The sequence below is a fragment of the Drosophila sechellia genome, chromosome X (assembly GCF_004382195.2).
Source record: "Drosophila sechellia strain sech25 chromosome X, ASM438219v1, whole genome shotgun sequence".
NCBI classification, from domain to species: Eukaryota; Metazoa; Arthropoda; class Insecta; order Diptera; family Drosophilidae; genus Drosophila; species Drosophila sechellia.
In genome coordinates, this window is record NC_045954.1 from 1,875,557 (window position 1) to 1,895,883 (window position 20,327).

Sequence of the window (20,327 nt, forward strand, 5' to 3'; positions counted from 1 at the left end):
GAAAGCTGCCGCCGTGGCTGCCAACTTTTGACCAAATGTTGGCCAAAGGACCGGACCAAAGGCTAGAAGCCATCTAAGTGATTTGCACTTTTCCATGGATTTTCTTATTTCCTTTGTAGCATTTTTTATGGCTTTTATACGATTTTAATTATCTCCAGCAGAGCTGGTCATATTTGATAAGAAGTACAACAAATGAAGACAGCCTGCAGAGAACCGTTAGATCTAAGACCGTTACTATTATCAGTGGAGTGCTTTTGCGCTACCGCCTGTTTCTTTTACTTCTACTCTTAGACTCCTCAAACTTGATTATGTAATTAATATTCTTTTCTGTGTTGCAGCCATTTTCATTTGAGTGAAACGCCAGAGTTATCCGCCTCAACTTCGCTGTTGCCGTCAGCATTTGTTGCATCCTCCGCCGCCTTGGTGAATGTGGTAAGTGTCGGAATTGCTTTATGCCGCAATTAGCAGATGATCTCCCTGGTCACGCGCTCTTCAGGGGGCTTAGAATTGCAAAATGCAGTTCAGCAAGTCAAGTATCTTCCAATTGATCGGCGACTTAACCGCATAAAGGGACCATTGATAGGGAGTTTTGTCAGTTTATGAGTTGGGTAGCTGCATATCGATAGACTAAGTCGATAATATTTTTTGTAAGTTTTTATTTGATTGATAAGACATTTGAGAAATGACGTATGTATATGTAAGTTTTCGACATTTTTGTCATTTTACGTATACGTAATTTTTGGCATATTACGTATACGTAATTTTTGGGATATTATGTATGCGTAATTTTTGTAATATTACGTATACGTTATTTTTAGGATATAACGAATGCGTAATTTTTAAAAATCAAATATTAAGTATACGTAATTTTACAAAGAGATATTACGGATGTGCACTTGAGTTAACATGGCTTTTAATTGGGTACAGTCGTCACCTGCATTCAAGTCCTGTTATCAAGCCATGTCCCGTTACCGATTGCCCAGCTGGTTATCGATAAAGTGCAAGAGCAATGAAAACGAGAAAAAAACCAAAGGCGAAATAGAAGCACAGCAAACTGAAGCACACCAGCGAAAAAAGGAAAACAACAAATGTGCACGGCTGTGTGTGTCTCGTGTGTCTGTGTGTCTGTGCGCCTGTGCGAGTGTGTGAGTGTAGAAACTGTGCCAATGCCCTGACAACGGCACAAGGTGATGATGCAAACTGCAGCCGGCTGCAGTCGCTGCCGCAGTCGCAGTCGCGGCCGACGTCGCAGTCAGTGAGGCAGTGACGCCAATTGCCATGATGAAAGAGCCATCGAGCCAACGAGCCAGTGGCACAGTAGGAGCGACTACTGCTGGTCGGGCGGCGAGGGGTGCTGCGGCATCGCTGGCGATGCGTTGGTGAACATGAAATGACGCGAATGACACAAACACCGCCACAGTCGCGGTCGGACGAATAGCAGTGCACTTAGTAGTTTGGGCTGCACCGATTTAATAGACTTATCTCCGCTTTTCTGCTCACTCACTCCCCTCATCTCCTTTGAATCCCTAATACTCGTAACACACTTACATACATATGTACATATAGCGGACAGCCGTTGGTGACATTGCGATGGCCCGTGGTGTGTGTGCACATTTGTGTGTGCTCGCTTGTAATCAGCGACTAGGCGAGCAGCGTCGAACGGAGGCGGAGCAGCCAAGTCGGTGGTTACCTACTCCCCACACTCCTCCCCCTACTGCTCCGGGTGGTGTTGTGGAGCATACCAGGAAGGACGGGCCATGTCGAGGTCGGGCAGGGAAGGGAGGTGTGGAGAGTGGGAAGTGGGGCTTTGTAGCTGCCTTTGCTATTCAAGTACAGTATGTTGCATGCAAACAAGGAAGTGCAAAAATTTCACGCTTTGCAAAGAAAACACAAGACGCAAACTGAGGTGGTGATGCGGAGGGCATGCGGAAAGGTAACAGAGGGGGCTTTGAAGTGTGGGACACACTCGAGTGTCCGCTGGGAAGTGGATTTTAAGTGTTTGACAGGCGGACAGACGGACAGACCGACATGTTCCCCACTCCTCGACTGCGCCCCCTGAGACTCCTGCGCTGTAAGCAAAACCTCCTTGGCAACTTTGACTTATGCAATGGAAAGTGGCTGAGGCCGAAATCAATGTGAAGTCTTGCCACGAACTGGGTTTTAGGAATTATGGGAGTTCGAATATTCCTCCACACGGAGTTTGGAGTATACCCTCCACGAGGATCAGTGTTCTGGCGTTGCCTTTGCCAATGTGAACCCTTCCAAAAGAAAGCCACTTATGAATAACACCGACGACAGTTTATTTGTGTATAATAGCTTTGAAAAAGTGATTTTTGAAACATTCCAGGGTGATCACAGTTCGTTAAGACTCCACCTTACCTTACCTTACCTCACCGATTTCCACATTTTCCTGTTCAGTTATTTTTGTTGCGCTTTGGTTTTTCTCACGAACTGCACTCGTGATGCGATGCGAACTGAATCGGTTTTTGGGGTCGGATCGGTTATTTTTTGTCGGTTCGGTGTCTGTTCGGGCGCCATTGACTCGTTGACCGAGCGACTCACATAGTAGCACCGTTGCATTCTGCGAGCGAAACCGAAAGTTCAATAAACTTTCACGTAATCGCAGTGATACTTTTGGGTGGTTTTATGATCGCAACAGATATCTGGGATGGCTTGTGCTACGACTCGGATTATTTTTGCCCCTTTTGCGGGCAAAGAAAGTGAATGGTGGAAAAGGGCAAGTACCGTAGAGAAAGAAAGGAGGAAAGACCGAAATGAAATGGAATGAAAAGAAATTACATAAAGGTAACAACGAACTGTTTGCGCATGAACAAATCCCCCAGCAACAACGACAACATCCACATGGAATGCCAATCAACGAAACAAAAGCAACAACGCGCTGTTAGAAGCAACAAAAGCGGCAAGGAGCGAGCGAGACGGGGCGATCGCTCAGTGAACTTGCATTATGCTGCGTTCTGCTTAGCTGCTCTATGGACATCTCTCTCAGTTGGCTTTCACAGCGCGATTCCCGTTCGTTTTGATGGCTCCACTTTTCTCGCTCCCTCTTGTTCTCCCCATCACCGTCCCCATGCCCACCCCCTCCCTCTCTCGCTCTCTCTTTCACGCTTCTGTGGCTGAAAAATTGGGTCAGCCATTGAACCCATTGCGTTGACGCCGACTGCGCAGTCGTTCTGCCACGGCTTTTCTGTGTTTTTGCTTTTGCTTGTGCTTCTGCTTCTGTTTCGGCTTCTGCTTCTTCTGCTTCCCAACATTTTCTTCCTCTTCTTTATCACGCTTCTCGTAACATTGTGGCGATCAGCCTCCCAAAAAACAGCTGCGATCTCTCTATCGCACTCTCTCTTCAAACCGCCCCCCCCCCCCAAAAAAAAAAAAAAACACAAAAAAACTTAAGGTTATGGTCAATTCGTAATGACCGTCAGATTTTGACCCCTGTCCGAAAAGCCGAAAAAGAAAAGAGTGAAAAGTAAAGCGACGAACAAAATAAGCCAAAGCAAACCGAACGAAATTTCACTTTCACATCAATTACATACGCTGAAACTCTGGCGGCTAAAGGGTTTTGTGTTGTACTGTACTGTACTTACGAAAACGAAATGAATACACATCACTCACCATAATATCACCAAAAAGGGATATCCTGGCTTATGGGCTCACTACTTTTTGATCGATGTAAAATGTATCAACGCTGCGGTTCTTGCAGTCTGCCTATCTACCATCTATGAATTTCTTTTAGCGGCTGCACCTTTGAAATTGTATCTTTGGGACTGTCCTATTTGGATCCAAACTATTTTCGTTTCGGCACATCGAACAATTGTCTTTTACGATGATCGTTAACTCATTGCCGCGAATCAGCGAATCGATTGTATGCGCTGTTTCTCTCGAGATGCCACGAATTGGTGGAAAGATCTTCAACTTCCACTTGGAATCGCGTTTCAAGCAACTTCGTTCGACGGTGTCAACGAACGTTTAATGGCCCAACAACAACTCTCCGACTCTTCGCCCTTTTTGCAACAACAACGCCAACATCAAGTTTACCCAAAACTGGTAGACAACCAAAATGTCAATGAAAGAGACGGAGACAGATAACGAGGCGGCAGAGAGTGAGAGAGAGGAAGGAGGGTGGCAGCCAAGCTCAGCATACTCAGTATGTCTTAAACTCACTCATAAGAAACCCCCTTGGCTGCAATAAAAAGCAGCCTTAATATGTGGCAAAATTGATTGGTAATTGTTTTAATCCAATCCATGGCTTCGCCCCAATCCGTTTCAGCTTATCGGCTTTTAAGTAGAGTATTCAAGTGCCTAGTCACCCTAGGCTGGCGTTATGACAGCTTACCTCCAAGTCATCCGCTCCACCACAATCTGTGCTGCCGCCTCACCACTTCCTCCACCGAACACCACCCACCCACCTTTGGCACCACCTCCAAGCTGGCGACGTCGAGATACGAAAACCGGTTGCAGTTACAGTTCAAACATCGCTGGCATCGTCTCTTCTTTTCGGGGGTCAAGCCACACCTTGAGCAGCCCCCCCCCCTCCCCTTTCTCATGCCCCCCATCACATGGGTATCTCTGTTTCTGTCGCCCTCTGGCGCTTTCTCCCTTTCTCTTTCTGGCCCCCTTTCGTCATTCTGACGCCCTTTATTTGTTTCTTATTTTTTCGGGTAGCTTAATTTCCGTGCGTTGTTGTTTCTCCAGAAAATAAACTTGAACTTGCCCGTTCACTTTTACCCAAAAAAAGAAAAAAAACACAACTTGGAGAGTGTGTGCGTGTGTGTCACTGCCTCCCCGCCCCCTTAAGATGCCGTCCATGGGCTTGCAGATGCCCCAGCTTGATTACTAAACGGATGGGATGAGTCTCCTCTTTGTTGTTTCTGATTTTTCGGGGCCCATTATGGCCGTTGATCATGAAAATTTTCAATTCAAGTTTAGGTGAAATTTAATGCGTCACCGCCGGAGCGGAAGACAGGGAGAGAAGAGGGAAGTCGAGATCGTTGCGAGGAAAGTTTTGGATTCTGTAGCTTGATGTGCGATGTTCGGTTTTGCTCCGTAGCATCGACTGTTCGTAACTTGAGATTCTCGACTGTTCATTTTCATTTTGCTTGCTTTAAGTTACAATATTGTACAAATTACGCCTAGGAGCATTATGAATGCTTTACAGTCCCATCATTTCCCATTTTGATTCTCTGCTCTGCAAATCAAAATCCGATCCTTTGAAGCATGGAATCTTCCATCTCATATTAGATATTGTGGGGCGGAGTGTGTTGCTCTATTGACTTACCACCACCTGCAGTCTGTTCATAACTCATTTGCAAGCATGTTCCCTTTCTTTGGAAGATGAAAGTGAAGTTGTGCTTTGGCGTTTATTCGTGTTCTTGCCCGAATGTGCGGAAGCAATATTCGGCAGTGAATAAACAACACGTTGGAATTGCTTTCTGCTCTGACCCACTGAAATTATGAAGCAACTTGCCAGTGTTGTCTCTGCCTCTAGCCCCAGAGTTACCACCCACATATGGTAAGCATTAGCCATCGCCTCCTCCTATATGCGCACACATGCTCAAATGCTTTATAGAGTTGCCACCACATGGTGTCTGCATATTTCGCATTTGTAGCAATTTATTCGGTTTCTGTTTGCTTATTGCGGCACTGCTTCACTTCACCACACTTCACTTCCCGGTGCCCCCTCCTCCCGCTTTCATCACCCCTCCTTGATATATGTACATATAGCCAGCGAAAGTTTACTGGGACTATGACCGCTTAGAATGTCTACACAAATACACCCACGTCCGCACGAACACAGACATGTGGGCACATACATACACACACACACATGTGTGTGTGTGCAGGAACCAGAGTCTGGAACTTGAAAGCACTATTTTTCGTTTCCCCCATCCAGCATTTGGATGCCCCACAGAAGTGTCTGCCAGTTGAATGGCAGTGGCAGTTGCGTTGCACCACCGCGTCGCCCACCAACCCACCCACTGCCCCAACCCCTGGCATGTGAGTGTGTGTTCCTGCGTGTGTGTGTGTGTGCTTATCTCAGAGTCGTTGCCTTGAATGTAGGGCAGTAGTCGGCACTCGACAGTTGCAGTTGCTGCAGTTGTTGCCAGTTCCCAGTTGCCAGTGTTGTTGTAGTTGCCGACGGAGGGCAATGCAACGCAATGCAATGCAACATAGGCCCCAGACACACACACACACACACACACATTCACTCACAGAGGGGAAAAAAATACTTGTAAACACGCACCCCCACCCCTAGGCGTATCAAAAATTCATGATACGCTGCCCTTAATGATACCCTTCAGTCGCACAACTGGCAATTACAATGCAAAGTCAATAGCTTTCTTCGCTAAAATTTGAAGGAATACCTCATCACTGCAGAATTACGAAAACATTCATCCTTTAACGATCAAGTCCTCGTCCAAAAAGTACTAAGAGCTTAGTAAAGATGTTATTGCGAGACATCGTTCAGCTTAAGACGTGTTATCAGTTGACTATTCCAGGGTATCATAGGTCTGTTTGCCTACGCTCAATAGCTTCCCCTTGAATAGAAAGAACCCGATAGTGGGGCAAGGGAATGGGGGCGACTAGTACATACGTAAGTGGTTAATGGGAAAGGGAGTTCGAGATTAGATTGAAGTGCAATGGCGTGATGTTCCCAATGTGTGAGCACTCTGTAAAATATTAGAGGGTAATCTCAAAGCGTAATATATCATTGTGATAGCCAGTAAAGAAATTTTTGAAAAGAGGTCTCATTTTGATTAAACGATCAAGAGTTAAGTATTTGGTCACAGCACGACGTTTTCAGCTAGAGGGTGCGATCCAGTCGATCTGGTTAACTACTCTCTTGTTTTATATGGTTCTTTGATAAGCACTCCAAGGAACTTGACATCAAGGCTTACATTAAAAGTGATTTATTGAGTTTTCTATATTTCCCAGTATATTACTAAGCTGCTAAGAGGCTTATATTTTCCAACGGCTTTTAGGTCCTTTGCCATTTTAGGTTCGCTTCTTCCTTCATAGTTTTTCATCCGCAGAAAAGGAGTTCCTCCTAATGTGGTATTCCTATTCCCCTGGCTATATAGTATATCTTCCTGTCCTCTGCTCGCTTGGGCTGAGGTTAAAAATACAAAATTAATGGAGAAAGAAAAGCACTTCGAACTGCATCGAGCCACATAAATAACAAGAAGAGCCAAAACTATTTTCAGACGGGGAAAAGCGGAAAATCGGAGGAAATGGCCGACGAAGTAGCCGCAAGAAGGGGGTGGGAGATGGTTGGGAGGAGGGGAGGGGAGGGCATGAAAATAAAGTCATCGCCGTCTGTGTAAATAAGGCGCAAGAATTGGGTTAAAAGTTTATAGAGCAATGCGGTGATTTGTCGCTATCGCTATCTCTATCGCCAGTCCTATAGCACCGTCTCTCCGTCTCTTTCTGCTCTTTATGCTCTTCCGAAGTGTTTTGTGTGTGTGTGCGTGTGTGTGTCATGTCAGTTGAAGTGGTTACATGGTCGAAGGCTGCGCCAGTTTCTAATGGCCGAGACAAGTCAACGTGCTTCACCTGGGCCTCCACCTGACACCCACGACCGGCGCTTAACCCGCGTCGCCGAGCAGAAGGGGCTGAGTTGGAGCCACTAGGCCATTTACCCCATTCCCCGCCAGAAAAGGGGCTCAACCAACAAAAAAGAACAGGCAAACAGAAAGAATGCGGCATTGCTTTGCGCAAACAGGCCAAAGAAAAGGGAAGAAAGCCTGACTAGCACCTGGCAGGAGTTGCAGGAAGACGGAAGGCGGAAGAAGAATCACCCGGGGTGGGCAAACTGTAGAGTATTTGTAGAGGGTAATTTTGGTTGGGAAAGTTGGCATATAAGCATTTGAAGGAGAGCATGTAGAGTCGGATGAAGAAAGCGGAGGAGCCCAAGGATCACACGGAAGACCAGCGGGACCACCCAACCATCCGGCCGAAAAGTCATTTCCACACATGGGAAACCCAGGGACTGTCCGTGCGCCTGAAAAGCGAGGAACGACCAGAAAAGGCGCATCAATAGAAAATGCAAGTGGCGAGGCATGGATGAGAATTGAAAAAGCGGTGAGCGGGCGGCAGGGCGAAGGGAAGTGGAGTGTGGAGCCCAATAGCAAAGCAATAAAAAGCAACAACAGCTGAAGGAAATAATAACAACGTGCAAATGAAAAGCTGAACGAGGAAAGGAACGGCTGGAGGGAGGTCGGTAGAGTGGCAGAGGAAGAGAGGAGCAGGGCAAGAGAGCGGCAGAGAGAGAGAGAGAGAGCGTGCTCAGCAGTGGGTCAAAGACCTGTAGGAGGTCGTTTCATCCGTTGCAGTGGCAATAGGCAACGTACAATACCATGGCAAAAGCCCCATGTGCTTGCTGTTCTTGTTGTTGTTGTTGTTCCTGCATTTGTTGCGATGGCGGCAGATAGCGCACACTCACACACACAACCATACAGCTCTATTGAATAACCCAGCGACGTCAGCGGAGCAGCGGTGCATTCGCAGAGCTTTTACAGTTTGTCACTCTCCGCTCTCTAACGCTCCATCGCTCTCTCGTTCTATCGCTCTCCTAATGCACGACTCACGAGCGCCGCACGAAGTTTAGCCGAACCAAAAACGAAATCAAGAGTGAAATGCTCTTCTAGAAAAGTGGTGGGTGGCGGTGGCAGGAGTGGGGATGGGTATGGGTATGGGCATGGGTATGGGGATATAACTGCAAAAAGCACGTAAACATGCATTTCAATACAGCCGCCCATCTCTTTCGCTCTCGTTGCAGACATGCCAGGCGGAGGAAGGACAAAGTTCAGCAGGATCACACTACACAGGTGAGTTGATGAAGGACTTTTTCCTTGCAGTGCGAGTAATTGTTATTCGATATTTCGGCAATTGCTTAGTTTCTTTTATATTCTATCGATTTGAATATGCACCATCTTAATTTTATTTTCCCAAGTTTGAATTGGTCTTTTAAATGAAATTTGCTCCTTTTCCCTTGCATTTTGTGAGCAACACTGCCAACACTGCGTATGCTTGATATGGTTTAGAAAAACCTATTTGCAAAACTATATGTATTGCAAATTTGTCACTACTCCTGTTGATAGCTCGCTGAAAAAAACTCTTTGAAGGGTAATAGCTCTACGACTAAAACTATAAGATTATGTATGTAATGTGTATAAGATTATGTACATACATATATACTCCTCATAGAAAGTCCAGGAAGTGTAAGCAGATTCTGCCTGCCCACAACTGATCAACCCAGCCTGTCAGTGCCGTGGGTTTTTCTTCGTTTCGTTTCGTTTTCCTTTTATTTTTTGTCGGCATATCATTTTCCTTTCGCGTCGAATGTTTTATGTGCCACAGAGCTGCCGCAAAACTTTTCCGCTTTTCACGTTCAACGACGACGATCGCCGTCACCCAATGCCCCTGCCTGCCTGCCCCCTACGCCCCCCGCCCTCCACCGCCAGCAAGCCCATGATATCTTGTCGTCGATGTTGTTTTCCTTGTTTTCCCGCCGTCCGTCGTTTTTCCACAGCTCGTTTTCTTGCCTGACTCCATTTGCGCAACACATTTTGTGGCGCGGCAAGGGTAAGGAGGGGGGGGGGGGGGGGGGGGGCTCCACACCGAGGGGGTGCATCATATGATTTGCAATTTCCATTGCATTGCTGCATGGGCTGGTTGCGTAACCCAAAAGTTAATGCCACATAATCATGGCTGAAGTTGCAACAAACGCTGGCCGCAATGGGAAATGGGGAAATTGTTGTTGGGATTAGCGTGGGGAAGGGAACGGGGATCGACTAACGACCAACACGCCATCTTGCCGATCGTCGCTTGCAGTTTTTTTTTTAATTTTGTTTTTTTTTTCAGCTGCATTGAATGCAGCGTTTTTCCTGCCACTTTCTCTCTGTTCGCGGCGATGAAGTAATCGAGTGCCCCAGCAGCGGCGCCGCTCCCTCCTGCGATTTCAGTTGCACTTAGCCGTTGCCTGTTTTTCATTTTGCCGGTGACTTAATTTTTGTTTTGCATTGCTTTCCATGGAAAACGGGTTTCGCATTTTCCTCCCTGCCATGCCAAATGTTAATGACGCTCGTTGTCTGGTGCAGTTTTCCCTGCTTTCTGCATTTCCAGCGCGGATCGCCAGCGACTCTTGCCAAAGCCAAGCTTGGCTTACAAGGTGATTACGTGGCAGGCAGCAGCTGCCCGGCAACCATTTCGGGCTCAATGATAATGATTGTCGGGACTCTGGGAGCCCTAGACCTCTGGTGGACAGCGGGCAATCGCTGGGTGAATTGGGACGGTCCATGGAGGGTCAAAGGGTGCCACTATTTGATACACCTTTTCAGCGACAAAAAAGATCTATGCCTATTGGGACTTGTACTTTAACTGCAAAATGGATAAATGGATGGCAACGAATTCGGGTTTGTTCTCAACAACACTTATTAACCGCAATTAACTTTAAATTATTTAATTAACCAGTGGGTAAAACACAAATTACTAAACATGGCTAAAACACAAATTACTAAATTGCTGATAAAACGCGCTGATTGGAATTCATTCATCGCTTAGTCTGTCCTAAAAAAAGAGTGTATGTGTCAAATAACCTTAAGACAAGATTTAGAACTGGTCTTAAAATAATTAATCTACGGAACTTTGGTTATTTTTTATGTGGCAAGAACACAAATGAGATTAATGCGTTGGGGAATATAGTTAAAAACGATTATGGACGGATGGTTAGGGTAATATCTCATTAATTTGCCCATTGACACGATCGAGGAAATGCGAAGGTGCGACTGCAGCGAGCGATCTTCGGTTCATGGCATCAATTTAAATACTATCTGTGAGTGTGGTGCTCCTCATTCCCCCCCCCCCCCCCCCCCCACTCGCGGCGGGGAAGGGAGGAAAAGCTGGTTATGGCGCTTCCTGCTTCGCGCTGGCCGTTTGAATTCATTCGATCGCCATGCAACAGTTGCACTCCTGCTTGTCCGCCGCTTTTTTCCCCATTCCGCCCCCGTCCCCGCCCCGACCGCTCTTCGCCTGGCTTGGCTTGTAACGGTAACATTGCCTGCTAACACCATTTTCCTTTTGCCGCTGTTACGTGAGGAAAAACGAAAGTAAGACTCGCAATTTGCCGTTGCCGCGAACGATGACGATGACTTTGGTGCAGCGATGCAATGTGCAATGTGCATTTGCTTGTGCTTGTGCTTGTGCTTTGGCAACTGCAGTTGGCATTGTTAGTTTTCATTTTCACATTATACTCTTGCCAGGCAGCGCAAAAAGCGAGGCCCACTCGATCCATTGTTGACTTGGTCATGGTTCGGAAATGGTTTTGTGTGAACTGCTCAGCGAATGATTAGGGCATGTGGCATGTGCTATATAAGATAGCTAAACTATCATAAAATACACATATAAATATGCACATTTAGTGATCCCAAAAGGTATCAACTAATCTAGTGGCAACTTTAACTGGCATCCATCCTTAGGGTATTTGGGGCTTCGGCCTCAACACGCCACTCGTTTTTCCCCCGCAAGAGTTTCCTTCCATTTTCTTTTGGTTTTCCATTTTCATTACGCCGTCCGATCGAATCAGTGAATGGGAAAAACGGGATTTTCCAGCCAAAAACAAGCAAAAAACTGGAATGTGGCACAAACACTGGCCCAGTCGGTGGGCGCTGGGTGGCACGGGGGCCGGTGGTGGGGTGGCTTCGTGGCGGGGTTGCTGTGGGGTGTGTTGCACCTCGCTCTGTTCGTGGAGGTAAAGATCGCCTCCGTTTCTGCGTCTCCGCTCCGCGGCGGCGCACTAGTTGGCTTGGGTTAGGCGATTGTTATGTCATACAAGGAAGCGACTGATGGCCAACAATGGTGCGGCCAGGGGCGGTGGGGGCTGGCGGGGATTGGACATTGGGAAATTGCCGCAGCAGCTGGAATTTGGAACTGGAGACTAAGCTCGTGCAACTGGCACATGGAAAAAGTGGGGGCCTACACCAGTGGTGTCTATCAGTTTGAGAATATAGAAATGCCTTAATTATTAGATCAGTTCATTCCCCAAAACGAAAATAAAACCATTGATGTTAATTGATAATGTTGAGCATATTATGCACCAAATACGAACTAATGCATTATTTCTCTGAGTGCACTCCCCACCCCGCTCAGCTTCGCCAACCGCCGGTGCAGCATAGACTTCGTGATGTTTTCCCATTTTCATTTCATTTTCGTTGCGCTGGCTTCGTTTTTCTAGGTTTCCTGCTGCTCTTAGCGTTAGTGGGTAAATGTTACATAATCTCTGCTGGCTCCCAAAGCGAGTTTGCCCCCCTGGAAGTCAATGAACCTTGATGGAGGTGAAACGAGTCAGAAATCGAGATACTCTGATATTCAATTCGATATTCCGATTTGCGGAGTGTGGGGGATGTGTTTCCAGGAGTGCAGCTCCGCTGATTTTTGGAGGTTGGGCCTTTGTGTTTGCGGGATCAGTGCGATACAGGCCAGTTACAGGGTAACCCCAGTGCCAGTGCCCGTGCCCGTGCCCCGCACCCTTCCTCCGTTTCCGGATAATGGGCAAAAAGCAATTAAAATGTCAAAAGCGTGCACAAAAGGAGAAAGTGAGAAAAAAGTGCAAAAAAGTGGTGTGCTGAGTGTAAGTTTTATTATTTTTGCTGTTTGCATTTTAACAATTACATTTTTAAAATGCGAGACAGCGGCGAATAAAACTGAAGTTATACACACAAAGTGACCATGGCAATGGGCAAAAAATTAAATAAAAAGTTGTCTTTTTGGCAGTTAAGTAGGGATTTGATTCGATTTGATTTGATTTGATTCCTTTCCGCCTCTCAAGCTAACTACATGGCCAATAATGAGCGCGCTCATCATGACGTTTCATCGCTGAGTACATCATCATGATGGGCGCAGTCTTGACACCCGGCCAATGTGTAATAGCTGGCAAAGTAATAGGTAAGTAATAGGTAAAAATACACAACAGCAGCAACAACGGCAAGTACGCCAGAGCAACAATAATCATAATAAACATTTGAGCAACTTTCACTTGGCGCTTGAATTCAACGCACGACAAATTCAAACGACAACGATCAAAGCCCATTGTTTGTGCATGTGTGGGTGAGCGTGTCCATGTATTCGTGCCACACACACACACACACACTATACACCCACACAAAAGAGTCGAGAAAGAGACGAAAGCGCGAAAATGCGAAAGACTCTAAAATTCGCCCATGCCAACCATCAAAACGGCGATGAATCGAAAACGAATGCAAACCGATTTGATTCACAGAATGTAGACTCATACGATTCACAGATGGATTCCTATTTGATTCGCTTACATATTGTAGATTTCGAGAAAAACAGTCCTCAAAATGGCTGCATTTGGGAAAGTCGATGATGCCTTCCTTCCAGATATTCGCCAACTGATGGGGAGTTGGGAAAAGTGGGTTCGATCACGACTCCCATCTTCGCCCACTCGGAAACGGAGTTTGGAGGCTGGATATTCGTTAATCCGCGCCAGCCTCCTCTTCGGATGGTGGATGGTGGATGGTGGATGATGGATGGTGGACCGGTCCCGAACAGACTTCCTTTCACCTGGAGACTGGCAACTGGGAATGCGCGGCTGGAGTCGCTACTTCCGCTTGGGCAGGTATCGGCCTCGAAGATTGAGAGGGCGTTTCGAATGGGATATGTCGTTTCCTTGGGATTTCCAGAGGGGTGGACCCGTCAATGCCAGTGACACACTTACGCTAACGCCGTAATCACATGTGCAGGCTTTTGGCATATGGCACACAATGTATGTGAGCACACACACTCGCACACTCTCGCACACACACACACACTTGGCCAGGACTCGACTCGGCTGGGCTGTCATGTGCAGCAGGCATTGTCGGAGCGTATCGATGTCCTTGGCGGTGCGTTGAACCTTTGCTTACGTGTTGCCTTGGAACGGCCTGCACAAGTGGGCGGCCTGTGGGTGGCGTGGCATGGCGTTCTGCGCGGCACCTGCGCAGTGGCAAGTTGGGCCGAAAAGTTGGACAACGCTTGAATCGTTGCGGCAGGTCAGTTGGCAGCAAGCTTTTCCTGACCTGACCTACCCCATTCGCAGTTCGCTTGTGCAGCCGCTGCAAAGTCGCGTCATTCTGCCAGCCCAAAAGCCAGCAAACCCCCCAAAAAAAACCACCACCAGTCAGCCCCTTGCCCCTTGCCACGCTCTTCGACTGCTGCTGCATCTGCAGCTGCGTGTAAAAGTGTTTGTGTGTTTGTTTTGCGCCCAAGTGCAAGTTCAATCTATAAATTTGAACGGATTCTGCTTTCGACCCCGACCCTGCCCTCCGCCCAACAAACTGCGACTGCTGCTGCCACTGCTGTTGGTGGTGCAGCAGCCTCCCTTTCCGCCACCCCGCCCCCTGCAGTGGCGTGTCCTTGCCAAACTGTAAAGTTCATGCCACGCAGGAAGGAGTAAACATCCAGCATATATGTACCTACATATGTACATCCGAGCACATAGATTATGTTTCATTGCCTTGCGCTGAGTGGTTCAGTTGTGCGCTCCGCACACTCCACATACATAATATGTTCAGAATCAAATTATTTGCGATTAAAGGGTCTGTATAATGAATTATAATATATAATGAATAATGGCCATTTCATTTTGGCTGTATGGTTTTAGTTGTGCTACGCACAAAGTTTCATTCGATTTACGTCTCGTTGCATTAGTCCAATTACGGTTCAATTACTGAAACGAAATGTTATCCAAACCCAATTATGGAACAATATAATATAAGCTTGGCTTTTCTCTCCGCTGACCTTTAACTTGGCACTATCCCCACCTTATCCTATCCCCACTCGAAGGCCAAAGCATAGCACCCGTAAATAGGAACGAGATCAAGATCAAGATTCGTCGTAGAATCAGGTTGCGACTGAAATGCAGGGCTTTGTCTGGCTGGGCAGTTGGCTAGGTCTAGGCCATAGTGAAATAGTTGCTTAGTTGCAAGCGTACAACCAAGCCCAAAGAGCCATAATTGCAGCCACGATCGTACACCGGGAAAAAATGGTGCGTTTTCGAAATCGAGAGCACTGTAACAAAAGGTCACACTAGTGTTAAATGTGCTGCGTTAGCCGCACTGGGAGTTTCCCCTGCTGCGACACTAGACCATTTTGTTTCTCTGCATCCAGAGACTTGCCTTTCGCCAGCGACGTTCTTGGCTGCTTTTGTCTACCTGTCTGGCTGGCTGGCATTCCCGCCGTAAATATCAGTTTCCCACTCGTTGCCGCCTCTCCGGTTCGAAGTTAAGTTCAATGTTGAAATTAGCATAAACTACCGTTAATTGTATTAGCATTAGTCTGGCCTGGCCTGGCCGGAATCGCCTGCCCCGTCTCGCTCGATCGTTGGCGATAGTCTCTATTGCTATCTTTGTCTTTATATCTATCTCTATCTCTCTCTCCGATGCGATGCGATCCGATGGCGATGGCCGGCTGTTCTCGGCAGTCGATTGCACTCTTTTTTATGGCGCATTCTTGGCGCATATGTCACGGCGTCGGCGACAGCAGTTATCCTTGAGCAGCAGCAAGCGACATTGCATTGCGCATACGCTCCGTTGGCCGTCGTTTCCACATGCTCACCACAAACACCAAAATAGCAGTAGCGTTTCCACACTCGTAGTCGCAATGGATCGAAGTGCATACGTTTCGCTCCAACCAATCGGAAGCGGAGGAATTTGCGGCAGAAAAGCAGATACTATGGTTCTACCATTTCCATGTAAATCAAATCTCCTCTCTAAACTATCGATCGGCGATCATAAAATATGGTTATGGGTCCCCTTCTTGTTGTTGTCGCTGCGAGTAGTTCCGTTATGCGCAGTTCAAGATATAAATAAGAACGCAGATCTCACTATGTCTATATAATATGGTATATGGTATATATTATACATAATGTGACAGTCAGAACCTGATGAGATACGTGTACTAAAGCCCAAGAGGAGATTCCAGCAATGATGACCAGGTGATCCAAGCCAAGGCGGAACACAGCGTGTTCATCATCAAGTATTTCGGATCATAATGGAACTGTAGTTAACTATGGAGTTAATGGATAATAACGAAAAGCCACAGACGTACTTCGAAGTTGTACAGCCCCTTCGATTTAGAAAGACTCTCGTACAATTATGGTTAATATTAGCTAGCAGTAGATTGCGGACTGAGGAGCGAAGAACGCGTGGAGATAGCTACGCAAATACACGTCAAAAAGTTTGACCCAGATTCCGAGCACGCTGTCTGTGTTGGTTTGTACTTATTTGTCTATAAGTATATTTTTTTGTTAGTTCCCTCTATCGCCGAGCAGCACGGTTGTGTGGGGCATATGCACAACACAGACTCTCCGCCGATCGGGAATATCCGCTGAGCCACCACAAGTCAATAGCCCATCTGTGCGGGGATTTCGCTGAATTTCGGATTGAAGTTTGGCGGATGCAGGATTAGGATGCCGAACATAAGTGGCAGCTTTGAAGGATACATCCCGAAGATTCTGATCGAAGAGAGCTTGGTGAAGGGAATCCACAATTCGGCTTGCTCCGCCTTTCTTTCTCGTTTTCTTCTTTCTCTCTATTGACGTTTTATGCTGGGTGCGAGGAAGCAACAAACACACTCACGACACACACCACACACACCACACACCACACACACACACACACACACACACACACACACACACACACACACACACACACACACACTGAACAACAAACGAAGAAATAATTTTTTGTTTAAACATTGCTGGCTTTTTTCTCTTTGGGGGAATAGAACTCAAAAACCGATGACTGCCGATAAGATAAAGCCAAAAAGAACTACGAATTTCGTGAAAGGGGGGGGGGGGGGGGGGGGGGGGGGGGTGAGGTTGGAGGGGTTGCGTAGCGGAGGGAAAAATAACAACAACTTTTTCCCTCTATTTCAAAACGCTGGCGACCTACTTGTTGGATGTGCGGGCGTCGATCAAGGGGTGGTGTGCGGTGTGCGGGGTGCGGGGGCGGTACCACAGTGTGCTGCTTTCGTTTGTGTTGTTAGAAAATGCAGCAACAACAACATAAACCGAAAAAAACGAGTGTAAACAAAAATAAACCTTCAACTTGATACGCGTCCAGGGATGTGTTGAAGGTGTCGCCCGACAAAAGATAGTGCGGCTTGTGGGCGGTGGGTGGTGGGTGTTGGGCTGTGTCAAGCTGGGCGGTGCGGGCGGTGCGTTTTCTTCTTAAGGGGGGAGGGGGAGAAGGAGGGGAGGTTTTGACTGCTGGCGGTCGGACTTTTGTTTAATGCGTCTGTGTGTGCTGAGCAACAGAAGGCGAGGCCAGCGTGCACAGAAACTGGCGCAGGCCTTAAAATCTTTCAATGCCTCATACCTGTACGCAATTAGGGGATCGGTTGTGCGAGGGGGGTGGTTAGGTGGGGGTGGGGTAGCCGATATAGGTCACCAGCTGAACATAAATAGAGCTGGCCAAAAGCATGACGAACGCTACCAGAGTCTCCCAGGCGAAAGACCGATGGGTCTTGGCTCGATGCGGAAAAATGTGGCATAAGGGCGACGATTGGTTTTCGGAAGAATCGGATGAATTTCCAAAATAGATAATCATCAAGCGGCTGTGGCCCATTAATACGTACTAGAATCTAAATGAAATTATATTGATGGATTAGATTCAAGCAAAGCATTCGCGTTTGCACTTCCATGGCCGAGCTAATAGGTTAGAATAGGTTTCTCGCAAATACAACTTTCTTGATATGTACCCAGATTCTTTAATCCATCTTAATGGAGAAGAATTTGGAATGTGGAGCAGATGAACTCATCCAGCCCACACAAGTTTTCAAGTTCTTGGCCCAGCGCCCGCCGCCCATCAGATGTGTGGTGGGAAGGGGCGAAGGGGTACCCCCTTCATGGGGGCATGGGGGCGGTCGGGAAAGCCAGTGCGGGGGAGTGGAAATTCATCGATGCTCTGTCAAATTGCGACCGTCTCGAATTGATCCCTGGCCAACTGCAGTGTTTGTTGCGCCGCCTGTCACTTACTGTCAAAATTGACCTAAAAAGTAAGAACGAACGAGCGAACGAAAGAACGAGCAAATGTAACGAAATTAGAATTTGAGAGGCGGTGGGCGCGAAGGGGCACTGGGGGCGGGGCAATTTGATACACCCTACACCGCAGTGCAGTGCCTTTGAGGAAATCCGAGATAATGGATATCGCTATATGGCTGTGTTCCATATGCGACCATAGAACACTTCACTTGACCGACAAACGCTCACCCAGTTTGCCGAAAAACTATGGTATATAGAATATCTGCATTATGCAAGACTATCGGACCCCAAAGAAAGGGAATTCGAAACTAGAACAATCTACCGAACGTATCTCCACAACTACTCGAGCATGTGTGTGGACAGTGCGTTTCGAACTGGATGCACTTCTGTTAGGGTTAGGGTTAGGGTTAGGAGGAGCTGGAGTTAAAGCTGGAGTCGAGAGCTCTACGAAACTCTAAAAAATAATATTGTTCTGTAAGAATGCTCCGTTATAATTTTTCATTAAAATATAACATCATCTTTCGTCTTCTGTCTAATTGCAGTTCATAGAGGGAATGACGCAGGCATTTCTTTTGCAGCGTTGGACTTTCGTTTTATAAGGTAAGTGGACTTGGGCAAAAGCGCCTGGTTTCTGGGATGGCTTAGATTTATGGCCGAAATCGAGCTAGCTGTTCGTATCCATACGGCCCCGCCAACAGGTGAATTCGATGTCTTGTTACAGTCGCTTCTCTGCCCTGCACGCCAAATGTTTAACTAGAGATATATATGTTCGCATACATGGGGAATATACATATGCGGTCTGACCCAGAAAAATTATGCGAGTAAAACAGAAGCAAACAAACAACAGCAGCGAAAATATTGTCAGCATTTTGCACTTTTCCAGACACACTTCGCCCGCTAGCCCCCTCTCTATCTACGGCAGTGCAGCCCTCTCTTTCTATCTGCCCCACGGGGTTGGCTTCTCATGAACTCTGTGTTCACTTGACATTCGTTGCCACACTATATGTTTGCCCAATTGAATCCGAACAAACTATTGCCATTTGTTCGGCGTTTTGATGGGCGAATGCACGCATACAAGTATGTACATATGCAACCAGAAACATCAAATACGAATAAGAAATGCATCTTAGCATTCTATTTCTCGAAGGAAACAATATGAAAATGAAATGAAAAACCAAACAATTAATATTCAGGAGGGAAAAGTACAATGGCAAGAAAAGTAAAGAACGCGCACAGGTAAATAATAAACTGCCATTAACTTTGCCCTCAATAGTTCGTTTTTCGTTATTCGTTTTTCAGTTCACAAAAAGAAGCAAACTACAAACTACAAACTTAGCTGGCCAGGTCCTCGTCTCCCCTCTCTTTCACTCCGTTGCTCTTTCACTCGCTCTCTCGTTCCATCTCGCTCGTCTGTTGCAATGGTGGCGTATACGTAATCTCGTAGTTTGCTTCGCGCCTCCGTTGTTGTTGCTGTTATTATTATTTTTATAATATTTGTTCTTGCTGTTGTTCAGCTTGCAGTCGGGTTTATATGCAAATGGCGTTCAAGGATTTTTGTGTGAAAGTTGTTGAACCTGATGACTGGCAATTAGAATATAACACTGGCTCTATATAGGCGCACACTTTCAGATGCAGTCAGCTGCCATTTATGGCATAATGCATCGATGGGAACACACAAGGAAGTCAAAAGCCTTCGTCTCACAATGCATTTTACCATTCACGTCGATCTTGCAAATATTCGTATCCCAACTAAGCAAGCCAAGCAAGTGGGACTGTAATTAAGCCAGAAATTAATCTGCGAACTCGCAGATTAGATTGGCGCAATTCAATCTATATTAAGCCCTATGCTGCTTATGAAATGCCCTGCAAATCGGCAAAGGAGGCCAGGAATTGGTTGGACCATAAAGTCGGAAGTCTGCATTCCCGAAGCAGCTTCTCGTCCATTCTACCGCCTCAGTTTTGGTCCCTGGCATTCGGATATGCCTGCCAAACGGTTCCAGTCTTAGTTACACACGACATGCTTCTGGTATCCATGACGACGCTAACAAGGTGCACTGCCTCACCTGTCCTCAACTCTGGGCCTGGACTTGGACAATTGGCCAGAGTCGATTCCTGTTAATAAGCTGCAACGAAAGTGCACGCAATTCGCGAATGCCAAACAAATAAACAAACGAGCGAGCGAGCGAGCGAGTAGAGCGCTCAGTGTGTATATAAGCTATATGCATTTCCAATATCAGCCAAGGATATTCGGCTGCTCTAAGTCCACATG